This window comes from Ctenocephalides felis, unplaced genomic scaffold (genome assembly GCF_003426905.1).
Source record: "Ctenocephalides felis isolate EL2017-DRISC unplaced genomic scaffold, ASM342690v1 CF-g0.4_SCAFFOLD_03573, whole genome shotgun sequence".
Classification (NCBI taxonomy): Eukaryota; Metazoa; Arthropoda; class Insecta; order Siphonaptera; family Pulicidae; genus Ctenocephalides; species Ctenocephalides felis.
This window is the reverse complement of record NW_020539727.1, coordinates 435,449-448,223: the sequence shown is the minus strand read 5'-3', so window position 1 is coordinate 448,223 and position 12,775 is coordinate 435,449. Positions and strand designations below refer to the sequence as shown.

The 12,775-nt window shown below is 40.4% G+C and overlaps 23 non-coding genes across 23 annotated transcripts; 7 read left to right on the top strand and 16 right to left on the bottom strand.

Annotated features, from left to right (window-relative positions):
- Positions 1 to 466: 466 nt before the first annotated feature.
- On the bottom strand, positions 467 to 538 carry Trnap-cgg. Its single transcript has one exon. It is a non-coding gene; the product is annotated as a tRNA-Pro (tRNA).
- A 369-nt stretch (positions 539 to 907) lies between these two features.
- On the bottom strand, positions 908 to 981 carry Trnan-guu. The gene has a single exon. It is a non-coding gene; the product is annotated as a tRNA-Asn (tRNA).
- Positions 982 to 1,116: 135 nt separating this feature from the next.
- Trnap-ugg lies at positions 1,117 to 1,188 on the bottom strand. The gene has a single exon. It is a non-coding gene; the product is annotated as a tRNA-Pro (tRNA).
- A 379-nt stretch (positions 1,189 to 1,567) lies between these two features.
- Trnap-agg lies at positions 1,568 to 1,639 on the bottom strand. Its single transcript has one exon. It is a non-coding gene; the product is annotated as a tRNA-Pro (tRNA).
- A 214-nt stretch (positions 1,640 to 1,853) lies between these two features.
- Trnap-agg lies at positions 1,854 to 1,925 on the bottom strand. Its single transcript has one exon. It is a non-coding gene; the product is annotated as a tRNA-Pro (tRNA).
- A 746-nt stretch (positions 1,926 to 2,671) lies between these two features.
- On the bottom strand, positions 2,672 to 2,743 carry Trnap-agg. The gene has a single exon. It is a non-coding gene; the product is annotated as a tRNA-Pro (tRNA).
- Positions 2,744 to 2,957: 214 nt separating this feature from the next.
- Trnap-agg lies at positions 2,958 to 3,029 on the bottom strand. Its single transcript has one exon. It is a non-coding gene; the product is annotated as a tRNA-Pro (tRNA).
- A 450-nt stretch (positions 3,030 to 3,479) lies between these two features.
- Positions 3,480 to 3,551, bottom strand: Trnap-cgg. Its single transcript has one exon. It is a non-coding gene; the product is annotated as a tRNA-Pro (tRNA).
- A 369-nt stretch (positions 3,552 to 3,920) lies between these two features.
- Positions 3,921 to 3,994, bottom strand: Trnan-guu. The gene has a single exon. It is a non-coding gene; the product is annotated as a tRNA-Asn (tRNA).
- Positions 3,995 to 4,129: 135 nt separating this feature from the next.
- Trnap-ugg lies at positions 4,130 to 4,201 on the bottom strand. Its single transcript has one exon. It is a non-coding gene; the product is annotated as a tRNA-Pro (tRNA).
- A 565-nt stretch (positions 4,202 to 4,766) lies between these two features.
- Positions 4,767 to 4,838, bottom strand: Trnap-cgg. Its single transcript has one exon. It is a non-coding gene; the product is annotated as a tRNA-Pro (tRNA).
- Positions 4,839 to 5,207: 369 nt separating this feature from the next.
- On the bottom strand, positions 5,208 to 5,281 carry Trnan-guu. The gene has a single exon. It is a non-coding gene; the product is annotated as a tRNA-Asn (tRNA).
- A 135-nt stretch (positions 5,282 to 5,416) lies between these two features.
- On the bottom strand, positions 5,417 to 5,488 carry Trnap-ugg. The gene has a single exon. It is a non-coding gene; the product is annotated as a tRNA-Pro (tRNA).
- Positions 5,489 to 6,401: 913 nt separating this feature from the next.
- Positions 6,402 to 6,473, top strand: Trnap-cgg. Its single transcript has one exon. It is a non-coding gene; the product is annotated as a tRNA-Pro (tRNA).
- Positions 6,474 to 7,665: 1,192 nt separating this feature from the next.
- Trnap-ugg lies at positions 7,666 to 7,737 on the top strand. The gene has a single exon. It is a non-coding gene; the product is annotated as a tRNA-Pro (tRNA).
- A 379-nt stretch (positions 7,738 to 8,116) lies between these two features.
- Trnap-ugg lies at positions 8,117 to 8,188 on the top strand. Its single transcript has one exon. It is a non-coding gene; the product is annotated as a tRNA-Pro (tRNA).
- Positions 8,189 to 8,323: 135 nt separating this feature from the next.
- Trnan-guu lies at positions 8,324 to 8,397 on the top strand. The gene has a single exon. It is a non-coding gene; the product is annotated as a tRNA-Asn (tRNA).
- A 369-nt stretch (positions 8,398 to 8,766) lies between these two features.
- On the top strand, positions 8,767 to 8,838 carry Trnap-cgg. The gene has a single exon. It is a non-coding gene; the product is annotated as a tRNA-Pro (tRNA).
- Positions 8,839 to 9,329: 491 nt separating this feature from the next.
- Trnap-agg lies at positions 9,330 to 9,401 on the top strand. The gene has a single exon. It is a non-coding gene; the product is annotated as a tRNA-Pro (tRNA).
- A 214-nt stretch (positions 9,402 to 9,615) lies between these two features.
- Positions 9,616 to 9,687, top strand: Trnap-agg. Its single transcript has one exon. It is a non-coding gene; the product is annotated as a tRNA-Pro (tRNA).
- Positions 9,688 to 10,791: 1,104 nt separating this feature from the next.
- Positions 10,792 to 10,862, bottom strand: Trnap-cgg. The gene has a single exon. It is a non-coding gene; the product is annotated as a tRNA-Pro (tRNA).
- A 578-nt stretch (positions 10,863 to 11,440) lies between these two features.
- Positions 11,441 to 11,512, bottom strand: Trnas-uga. Its single transcript has one exon. It is a non-coding gene; the product is annotated as a tRNA-Ser (tRNA).
- An 860-nt stretch (positions 11,513 to 12,372) lies between these two features.
- Positions 12,373 to 12,444, bottom strand: Trnap-cgg. Its single transcript has one exon. It is a non-coding gene; the product is annotated as a tRNA-Pro (tRNA).
- Between the last annotated feature and the right edge of the window lie 331 nt (positions 12,445 to 12,775).

The window sequence follows — 12,775 nt, the reverse complement described above, 5'->3', positions numbered from 1 at the left end:
TACCTCTAGACCAACTAGCCACGGGTTCTATTCAGTGCGTGTTTGTGTTGCATCCAATGTACAACATTATAGTAAATAACATATTCTCGATCCAATATACAACATTGTAGTAAATAATATGTTCTCGATCCAATATACATTATTGTAGTAAATAATATGTAGACCAACGAGCCGCCGGTTTCACCCAGTGCGTGTTTGTGTTGGATACACTGTACAACATTGTAGTGAATAATATATTTTCGATCCAATATACAATATTGTAGTAAATAATATGTACTCGAATTTAAAGAAATTCGGGACCTCCCGCATCCTAAGCGGAAATCATACCCCAAGACCAGCGAGCCACGCGGTCTACTCGAAAAACTCTATACCAACGAGCCACGGGTTATACCCAGTGCGTGTTTGTGTTGGATCCAATGTACAACATTGTAGTAAATAATAGGCACTCGAATTTGAAGAAATGTCAGGGCTCGTCCGGGATTTGAACCCGGGACCTCCCGCACCCGAAGCGGGAATCATACCCCTAGACCAACGAGCCACGGGTTGTACCCACTGCGTATTTGTGTTGCATCCAATGTACAACATGCCACGGGTTCTACTTAATAAACACATTTTACACATGATTTGCAACTTACGTTTAATATCTAAGCCGAAATCATAACCCTAGTCCAAAAAGCCACGGGTTTTTTCCAGTGCATGTTTGTGTTGGAACCAATGTACAACATTGTTGTAAATAATATGTTTTCGATCCAATATACAATACTGTAGTAAATAATATGTGCTCGAATTTAAAGAAATGTCCGGGCTCGTGTAAACTACATATATGATGAATAATATAATCATCAAATACTATTGGGTATAAACAATATGCCTTAAATATTCCAGAGTATAAATAATAACTACTTTACGCCCCCGGGTGGGCTCGAACCACCAACCTTTCGGTTAACAGCCGAACGCGCTAGCCAATTGCGCCACGGAGGCTCTTATCGCTTCTTGATTATAGTAACACATCTCAATAAACACATTTTACACATGATTTTCCCATTGCGTGTTTGTGTTGGATCCAATGTACAACATTTTAGTAAATAATAGGCACTCGATTTTATAGTAATGTCAGGGTTCGCCCGGGATTTGAACCCGGGACCTCCCGCACCCAAAGCGGGAATCATACCCCTAGACCAACGAGCCACGAGTTGTACCCACGAGTTGTACGCCCCCGCGTAGGTTCAATTCACTAACCTTTCGGTTAAACTTTAAATATTACTAATGAAAAGGCGTTTGTTCGTTACTTAATTGACTAACCTATATTTATATTTAATAATCACTTATCCTAAAACATTGCTTATTCTAACATGGAACTTATATCTACACTAATCTGTAACCCATGTTGCATCCAATGTACATCATTGTAGTAAATAATATGTACTCGAATTCAAAGAAATGTCCGGGCTCGTCCGGGATTTGAACCCGGGACATCCGCACCTCAAGCAGAAATCATACCCCTAGACCAACGATTCAAATAAAACATTGTAGTAAATAATATGTGCTCGAATTTAAAGAAAAGTCCGGGCTCGCCCGGGATTTGAACCCGGGACCTACCGCACCCTAAGCGGAAATCATACCCCTAGGCCAACGAGCCACGCGGTATACTCAATAAACACATTTTACACATGAGTTGCCACTTACGTTTATTATCTAAGCCAAAATCATACCTCTAGACCAACTAGCCACGGGTTCTATCCAGTGCGTGTTTGTGTTGCATCCAATGTACAACATTATAGTAAATAACATATTCTCGATCCAATATACATTGATGTAGTAAATAATATGCGCTCGTATTTAAAGAAATGTCCGGGCTCGTCCGGGATTTAAACCCGAAACCTCCCGCACCCTAAGCGGAAATCATACCCCTAGACCAACGAGCCACGCGGTATACTCAATGAACACATTTTACACATGATTTGCCACTTACATTTATTATCTAAGCCAAAATCATACTCCTAGACCGACTAGCCACGGGTTTTATCCAGTGCGTGTTTGTGTTGCATACAATGTACAACATTGTAGTAAATAATATGTTCTCGATCCAATATACATTATTGTAGTAAATAATATGTAGACCAACGAGCCGCCGGTTTCACCCAGTGCGTGTTTGTGTTGGATACACTGTACAACATTGTAGTGAATTTAATTTACTCGAATTTAAAGAAATGCGGGACCTCCCGCACCCTAAGCGGAAATCATACCCCAAGACCAGCGAGCCACGCGGTCATACCCCTAGACCAACGAGCCACGAGTTGTACCCACGAGTTGTACGCCCCCGCGTAGGTTCAATCCACTAACCTTTCGGTTAAACTTTAAATATTACTAATGAAAAGGCGTTTGTTCGTTACTTAATTGACTAACCTATATTTATATTTAATAATCACTTATCCTAAAACATCGCTTATTCTAACATGGAACTTATATCTACACTAATCTGTAACCCATGTTGCATCCAATGTACATCATTGTAGTAAATAATATGTACTCGAATTCAAAGAAATGTCCGGGCTCGTCCGGGATTTGAACCCAGGACATCCGCACCTTAAGCAGAAATCATACCCCTAGACCAACGATTCAAATAAAACATTGTAGTAAATAATATGTGCTCGAATTTAAAGAAAAGTCCGGGCTCGCCCGGGATTTGAACCCGGGACCTCCCGCACCCTAAGCGGAAATCATACCCCTAGGCCAACGAGCCACGCGGTATACTCAATAAACACAATTTACACATGAGTTGCCACTTACGTTTATTATCTAAGCCAAAATCATACCTCTAGACCAACTAGCCACGGGTTCTATCCAGTGCGTGTTTGTGTTGCATCCAATGTACAACATTATAGTAAATAACATATTCTCGATCCAATATACATTGATGTAGTAAATAATATGCGCTCGTATTTAAAGAAATGTCCGGGCTCGTCCGGGATTTGAACCCGAAACCTCCCGCACCCTAAGCGGAAATCATACCCCTAGACCAACGAGCCACGCGGTATACTCAATGAACACATTTTACACATGATTTGCCACTTACATTTATTATCTAAGCCAAAATCATACTCCTAGACCAACTAGCCACGGGTTTTATCCAGTGCGTGTTTGTGTTGCATACAATGTACAACATTGTAGTAAATAATATGTTCTCGATCCAATATACATTATTGTAGTAAATAATATGTAGACCAACGAGCCGCCGGTTTCACCCAGTGCGTGTTTGTGTTGGATACATTGTACAACATTGTAATGAATTTAATTTACTCGAATTTAAAGAAATGCGGGACCTCCCGCACCCTAAGCGGAAATCATACCCCAAGACCAGCGAGCCACGCGGTCTACTCGAAAAACTCTATACCAACGAGCCACGGGTTATACCCAGTGCGTGTTTGTGTTGGATCCAATGTAGTAAATAATAGGCACTCGAATTTAAAGAAATGCCAGGGCTCGTCCGTGATTTGAACCCGGGACCTCCCGCACCCGAAGCGGGAATCATACCCCTAGACCAACGAGCCACGGTTTGTACCCACTGCGTATTTGTGTTGCATCCAATGTACAACATGCCACGGGTTCTACTCAATAAACACATTTTACACATGATTTGCAACTCACGTTTAATATCCAAGCCGAAATCATAACCCTAGTCCAATAAGCCACGGGTTTTATCCAGTGCATGTTTGTGTTGGAACCAATGTACAACATTGTTGTAAATAATATGTTCTCGATCCAATATACAATACTGTAGTAAATAATATGTGCTCGAATTTAAAGAATTGTCCGGGCTCGTGTAAACTACATATATGATGAATAATATAATCATCAAATACTATTGGGTATAAACAATATGCATTGAATATTCCAGAGTATATATAATAACTACTTTACGCCCCCGGGTGGGCTCGAACCACCAACCTTTCGGTTAACAGCCGAACGCGCTAGCCAATTGCGCCACGGAGGCTCTTATCGCTTCTTGATAATAGTAACACATCTCAATAAACACATTTTACACATGATTTGACCATCGCGTGTTTGTGTTGGATCCAATGTACAACATTTTAGTAAATAATAGGCACTCGATTTTATAGAAATGTCAGGGCTCGTCCAGGATTTGAACCCGGGACCTCCCGCACCCAAAGCGGGAATCATACCCCTAGACCAACGAGCCACGAGTTGTACCCACGAGTTGTACGCCCCCGGGTAGGTTCAATCCACCAATCTTTCGGTTAAACTTTAAATATTACTAATGAAAAGGCGTTTGTTCGTTACTTAATTAACTAACCTATATTTACATTTAATAATCACTTATCCTAAAACATTGCTTATTCTAACATGGAACTTATATCTACACTAATCTGTAACCCATGTTGCATCCAATGTACATCATTGTAGTAAATAATATGTACTCGAATTCAAAGAAATGTCCGGGCTCGTCCGCGATTTGAACCCGGGACATCCGCACCTTAAGCAGAAATCATACCCCTAGACCAACGATCCAAATAAAACATTGTAGTAAATACAATATTGTAGTAATTAATATGTACTCGATTTTAAAGAAATGCGGGACCTCCCGCACCCTAAGCGGAAATCATACCCCAAGACCAGCGAGCCACGCGGTCTACTCGAAAAACTCTATACCAACGAGCCACGGGTTATACCCAGTGCGTGTTTGTGTTGGATCCAATGTACAACATTGTAGTAAATAATAGACACTCGAATTTAAAGAAATGTCCGGGCTCGTCCGTGATTTGAACCCGGGACCTCCCGCACCCGAAGCGGGAATCATACCCCTAGACCAACGAGCCACGGTTTGTACCCACTGCGTATTTGTGTTGCATCCAATGTACAACATGCCACGGGTTCTACTCAATAAACACATTTTACACATGATTTGCAACTCACGTTTAATATCTAAGCCGAAATCATAACCCTAGTCCAACAAGCCACGGGTTTTATCCAGTGCATGTTTGTGTTGGAACCAATGTACAACATTGTTGTAAATAATATGTTCTCGATCCAATATACAATACTGTAGTAAATAATATGTGCTCGAATTTAAAGAATTGTCCGGGCTCGTGTAAACTACATATATGATGAATAATATAATCATCAAATACTATTGGGTATAAACAATATGCATTGAATATTCCAGAGTATAAATAATAACTACTTTACGCCCCCGGGTAGGCTCGAACCACCAACCTTTCGGTTAACAGCCGAACGCGCTAGCCAATTGCGCCACGGAGGCTCTTATCGCTTCTTGATAATAGTAACACATCTCAATAAACACATTTTACACATGATTTGACCATCGCGTGTTTGTGTTGGATCCAATGTACAACATTTTAGTAAATAATAGGCACTCGATTTTATAGAAATGTCAGGGCTCGTCCGGGATTTGAACCCGGGACCTCCCGCACCCAAAGCGGGAATCATACCCCTAGACCAACGAGCCACGAGTTGTACCCACGAGTTGTACGCCCCCGGGTAGGTCCTCCAATTTACTAACCTTTCGGTTAAACTTTAAATATTACTAATGAAAAGGCGTTTGTTCGTTACTTAAGGGGTTAGGGGTACTTGGGATTTTTGAAAAATCGATTTTTATTTTTTTGCATTTTCATTAAGGGTAACATCTCGAAAATATTCTCTGAAAATTTCAAGTTGATCCGATGATTACTTTTTGAGTTATTGGACTCTTACCAGCGCGTTGACGCAAGTGGAGAGCTCGATACTTATACTCAAGATCATTCTCCCTCATCTCCTGATGTTTTAAACGCTTCCAAACCGATTTACGACGATCTCAGCAATGATAATTTACTTTCAAGATGTGTAGTTCAAGATTAAATCCATAATCAGAAAAAATTAAAAACTTCAACCAACTAGTGTAAAAAATATACCTAGAAACCGTGAATACTAGTTTTACTATCGTACAAATTGCTGAATGCATATACATAATTATTATTATTGATTATGGATACCCTAGAACCTAATTGTGGGTATAATAACCATTGGTATGCTGAAAAATTGGATGCTGCACGTGTGAAAGTGGCAGATCAGCGCGCCAAAGAGAACACTCCGGGAGGCCAGAATGCTTCGTAGGCAACAGAAAATGGAAATTTTGGAGACTTTAGCAATGACTGATGAACTATTACATGGCCCAGAAATAGATGACTCGGTTTAAGTAATTCAATAATTCAAATTTCTGTACGTAAATCCAATAAAACCCGTGGCTTGTTGGACTAGGGTTATGATTTCGGCTTAGATATTAAACGTAAGTTGCAAATCATGTGTAAAATGTGTTTATTGAGTAGAACCCGTGGCATGTTGTACATTGGATGCAACTCAAATACGCAGTGGGTACAACCCGTGGCTCATTGGTCTAGGGGTATGATTCCCTCTTCGGGTGCGGGAGGTCCCGGGTTCAAATCCCGGACGAGCCCTGACATGTCTTTAAATTCGAGTGCCTATTATTTACTACAATGTTGTACATTGGATCCAACACAAACACGCACTGGGTATAACCCGTGGCTCGTTGGTATAGAGTTTTTCGAGTAGACCGGGTGGCTCGCTGGTCTTGGGGTATGATTTCCGCTTAGGGTTCGGGAGCTCCCGGATTTCTTTAAATTCGAGCACATATTATTTACTACAATATTGTATATTGGATCGAAAATATATTATTCACTACAATGTTGTACAGTGTATCCAACACAAACACGCACTGGGTGAAACCGGCGCCTCGTTGGTCTACATATTATTTACTACAATAATGTATATTGGATCGAAAACATATTATTTACTACAATGTTGTACATTGTATGCAACACAAACACGCACTGGATAAAACCCGTGGCTAGTTGGTCAAGGGGTATGATTTTGGCTTAGATATTAAACGTAAGTGGCAAATCATGTGTAAAATGTGTTTATTAAGTAGAACCCGTGGCATGTTGTACATTGGATGCAACACAAAGACGCACTGGGTAGAATATGTCGCTCGTTGGTCTAGGGGTATGATTTCTGCTTAAGGTGCGGGATGTCCCGGGTTCAAATCCCGGACGAGCCCAGACATTTCTTTAAATTTGAGTACATATTATTTACTACAATATTGTATACTGGATCGAAAATATATTATTTACTACAATGTTGTACATTGTATTCAACACAAACACGAACTGGGTGAAACCGGCGGCTAGTTGGTCTAGGGGTATGATTTCCGTTTTGGGTGCGGGAGGTCCCGGGTTTAAATTCCGGACGAGCTCGGACAATTCTTTAAATTCGAGCACATATTATTTACTACAATAATGTATATTGGATCGAGAACATATTATTTACTACAATGTTGTACATTGGATGCAATACAAATACGCACTGGATAGAACCCGTGGCTCGTTGGTCTAGGGGTATGATTTTGGCTTAGATAATAACGTAAGTGGCAAATCATATGTAAAATGTGTTTATTGAGTATAGCGCGTGGCTCGTTGGTATAGAGGTTTATTGAGTAGACCGCGTGGCTCGCTGGTCTTGGGGTATAATTTCCGCTTAGGGTGCGGGAGGTTCCTTTAAATTCGAGCACATACTATTTACTACAATGTTGTACATTGGATGAAACACAAACACGCACTGGGTAGAGTATGTCGCTCGTTGGTCTAGGGGTATGATTTCCGCTTTGGGTGCGGGAGGTCCCGGGTTCAAATCCCGGACGAGCCCGGACATTTCTTCAAATTCGAGTACCTATTATTTACTACAATGTTTTATTTGGATCGTTGGTCTAGGGGTATGATTTCTGATTAAGGTGCGGATGTCCCGGGTTCAAATCCCGGACGAGCCCGAACATTTCTTTGAATTCGAGTACATATTATTTACTACAATGATGTACATTGGATGCAACATGGGTTACAGATTAGTGTAGATATAAGTTCCATGTTAGAATAAGCAATGTTTTAGGATAAGTGATTATTAAATGTAAATATAGGTTAGTTAATTAAGTAACGAACAAACGCCTTTTCATTAGTAATATTTAAAGTTTAACCGAAAGGTTGGTGGATTGAACCTACCCGGGGGCGTACAACTCGTGGGTACGACTCGTGGCTTGTTGGTCTAGGGGTATGATTCCCGCTTTGGGTGCGGGAGGTCCCGGGTTCAAATCCTGGACGAGCCCTGACATTTCTATAAAACCGAGTGCCTATTATTTACTAAAATGTTGTACATTGGATCCAACACAAACACGCAATGGGCAAATCATGTGTAAAATGTGTTTATTGAGATGTGTTACTATTATCAAGAAGCGATAAGAGCCTCCGTGGCGCAATTGGCTAGCGCGTTCGGCTGTTAACCGAAAGGTTGGTGGTTCGAGCCCACCCGGGGGCGTAGAGTGGTTATTATTTATACTCTGGAATATTCAATGCATATTGTTTATACCCAATAGTATTTAATGATTATATTATTCATCATATATGTAGTTTACATGAGCCCGGACATTTCTTTAAATTCGAGCACATATTATTTACTACAGTATTGTATATTGGATCGAGAACATATTATTTACAACAATGTTGTACATTGGTTCCAACACAAACATGCACTGGATAAAACCCGTGTCTTGTTGGACTAGGGTTATGATTTCGGCTTAGATATTAAACGTAAGTTGCAAATCATGTGTAAAATGTGTTTATTGAGTAGAACCCGTGGCATGTTGTACATTGGATGCAACACAAATACGCAGTGGGTACAACCCGTGGCTCGTTGGTCTAGGGGTATGATTCCCGCTTCGGGTGCGGGAGGTCCCGGGTTCAAATCCCGGACGAGCCCTGACATTTCTTTAAATTCGAGTGCCTATTATTTACTACAATGTTTTACATTGGATCCAACACAAACACGCACTGGGTATAACCCGTGGCTCGTTGGTATAGAGTTTTTCGAGTAGACCGCGTGGCTCGCTGGTCTTGGGGTATGATTTCCGCTTAGGGTGCGGGAGGTCCCGGATTTCTTTAAATTCGAGTACATATTATTCACTACAATATTGTATATTGGATCGAAAATATATTATTCACTACAATGTTGTACAGTGTATCCAACAAATCCGGGTGAAACCGGCGGCTCGTTGGTCTACATATTATTTACTACAATAATGTATATTGGATCGAGAACATATTATTTACTACAATGTTGTACATTGTATGCAACACAAACACGCACTAGATAAAACCCGTGGCTAGTTGGTCTAGGGGTATGATTTTGGCTTAGATAATAAATGTAAGTGGCAAATCATGCGTAAAATGTGTTCATTGAGTATACAGCGTGGCTCGTTGGTCTAGGGGTATGATTTCCGCTTAGGGTGCGGGAGGTTTCGGGTTCAAATCCCGGACGAGCCCGGACATTTCTTTAAATACGAGCGCATATTATTTACTACAATAATGTATATTGGATCGAGAATATGTTATTTACTATAATGTTGTACATTGGATGCAACACAAACACGCACTGGCTAGAACCCGTGGCTAGTTGGTCTAGAGGTATGATTTTGGCTTAGATAATAAACGTAAGTGGCAACTCATGTGTAAAATGTGTTTATTGAGTATACCGCGTGGTTCGTTGGTCTAGGGGTATGATTTCCGCTTAGGGTGCGGGAGGTCCCGGGTTCAAATCCCGGACGAGCCCGGACTTTTCTTTAAATTCGGGCACATATTATTTACTACAATGTTGAACATTGGATGCAACACAAACACTTACTACAATAATGTATATTGGATCGAGAACATATTATTTGCTACAATGTTGTACATTGTATGCAACACAAACACGCACTGGATAAAACCCGTGGCTAGTTGGTCTAGGGGTATGATTTTGGCTTAGATAATAATAATAAATAATAATAATATTTACTACAATAATGTTTATTGGATCGAGAATAGGTTATTTACTATAATGTTGTACATTGGATGCAACACAAACACGCACTGGATAGAACCCGTGGCTAGTTAGTCTAGGGTTATAATTTCGGCCTAGATATTAAACGTAAGTGGCAAATCATGTGTAAAATGTGTTTATTGAGTAGAACCCGTAGCATGTTGTACATTGGATGCAACACAAATAAGCAGTGGGTACAACCCGTGGCTCGTTGGTCTAGGGGTATGATTTCGGCTTAGATATTAAACGTAAGTGGCAAATTATGTGTAAAATGTGTTTTATTAAGTAGAATCCGTGGCATGTTTGTACATTGGATGCAACAAAAGACGCACTGGGTAGAATATGTCGCTCGTTGTTCTAGGGGTATGATTTCTGCTTAAGGTGCGGGATGTCCCGGGTTCAAATCCCGGACGAGCCCAGACATTTCTTTAATTCGAGAACATATTATTTACTACAATATTGTACACTGGATCGAAAATATATTATTTACTACAATGTTGTACATTGTATTCAATACAAACACGATCTGGGTGAAACTATAATGTAATAATAACCAACGAGCCGCCGGTTTCACCCAGTGCGTGTTTGTGTTGGATACACTGTACAACATTGTAGTGAATAATATATTTTCGATCCAATATACAATATTGTAGTAAATAATATGTACTCGAATTTAAAGAAATGCGGGACCTCCCGCACCCTAAGCGGAAATCATACCCCAAGACCAGCGAGCCACGCGGTCTACTCGAAAAACTATATACCAACGAGCCACGGGTTATACCCAGTGCGTGTTTGTGTTGGATCCAATGTACAACATTGTAGTAAATAATAGGCACACGAATTTAAGAAATGTCAGGGCTCGTCCGGGATTTGAATCCGGGCCTCCCGCACCCGAAGCGGGAATCATACCCCTAGACCAACGAGCCACGGGTTGTACCCACTGCGTATTTGTGTTGCATCCAATGTACAACATGCCACGGGTTCTACTCAATAAACACATTTTACACATGATTTGCAACTCACGTTTAATATCTAAGCCGAAATCATAACCCTAGTCTAACAAGCCACGGTTTTTATCCAGTGCATGTTTGTGTTGGAAACCAATGTACAACATTGTTGTAAATAATATGTTCTCGATCCAATATACAATACTGTAGTAAATAATATGTGCTCGAATTTAAAGAAATGTACGGGCTCGTGTAAACTACATATATGATGAATAATATAACATCAAATACTATTGGGTATAAACAACATGCATTGAATATTCCAGAGTATAAATCATAACTACTTTACGCCCCCGGGTGGGCTCGAACCACCAAGCTTTTGGTTAACAGCCGAACGCGCTAGCCAATTGCGCCACGGAGGCTCTTATCGCTTCTTGATAATAGTAACACATCTCAATAAACACATTTTACACATGGTTTGCCCATTGCGTGTTTGTGTTGGATCCAATGTACAACATTTTAGTAAATAATAGGCACTCAATTTTATAGAAATGTCAGGGCTCGTCCGGGATTTGAACCCGGAACCTCCCGCACTCAAAGCGGGAATCATACCCCTAGACCAACGAGCCACGAGTTGTACCCACGAGTTGTACACCCCCGGGTAGGTTCAATCCACCAACCTTTCGGTTAAACTTTAAATATTACTAATGAAAAGGCGTTTGTTCGTTACTTATTTAACTAACCTATATTTACATTTAATAATCACTTATCCTAAAACATTGCTTATTTTAACATGGAACTTATATCTACACTAATCTGTAACCCATGTTGCATCCATGTACATCATTGTAGTAAATAATATGTACTCGAATTCAAAGAAATGTCCGGGCTCGTCCGGATTTGACCCGGGACAAAAGATCCGCACCTTACGCAGAAATCATACCCCTAGACCAACGAGCCACGCGTATACTCAATAAACACATTTTACACATGATTCCACTTACGTTTATTATCTAAGCCAAAATCATACCTCTAGACCAACTACCACGGTTCTATTCAGTGCGTGTTTGTGTTGCATCCAATGTACAACATTATAGTAAATAACATATTCTCGATCCAATATACAACATGGTAGTAAATAATATGTTCTCGATCCAATATACATTTTGTAGTAAATAATATGTGACCAACGAGCCGCCGGTTTCACACCCAGTGCGTGTTGGTGTTGGATACCTGTACAACATTGTAGTGAATAATATATTTTCGATCCAATATACAATATTGTAGTAAATATATGTACTCGAATTTAAAGAAATTCGGGACCTCCCGCACCCTAAGCGGAAATCATACCCCAAGACCAGCAGCCACGCGGTCTACTCGAAAAACTCTATACCAACGAGCCACGGGTTATACCCAGTGCGTGTTTGTGTTGGATCCAATGTACAACATTGTAGTAAATAATAGGCACCTCGAATTTAAAGAAATGTCAGGGCTCGTCCGGGATTTGAATCCGGGACCTCCCGCACCCGAAGCGGGAATCATACCCCTAGACCAACGAGCCACGGTTTGTACCCACTGCGTATTTGTGTTGCATCCAATGTACAACATGCCACGGTTCTACTCAATAACACATTTTACACATGATTTGCAACTTACGTTTAATATCTAAGCCGAAATCATAACCCTAGTCCAAAAAGCCACGGTTTTTTTTCCAGTGCATGTTTGTGTTGGAACCAATGTACAACATTGTTGTAAATATATGTTCTCGATCCAATATACAATACTGTAGTAAATAATATGTGCTCGAATTTAAAGAAATGTACGGGCTCGTGTAAACTACTATATGATGAATAATATAATCATCAAATACTATTGGGTATAAACAATATGCA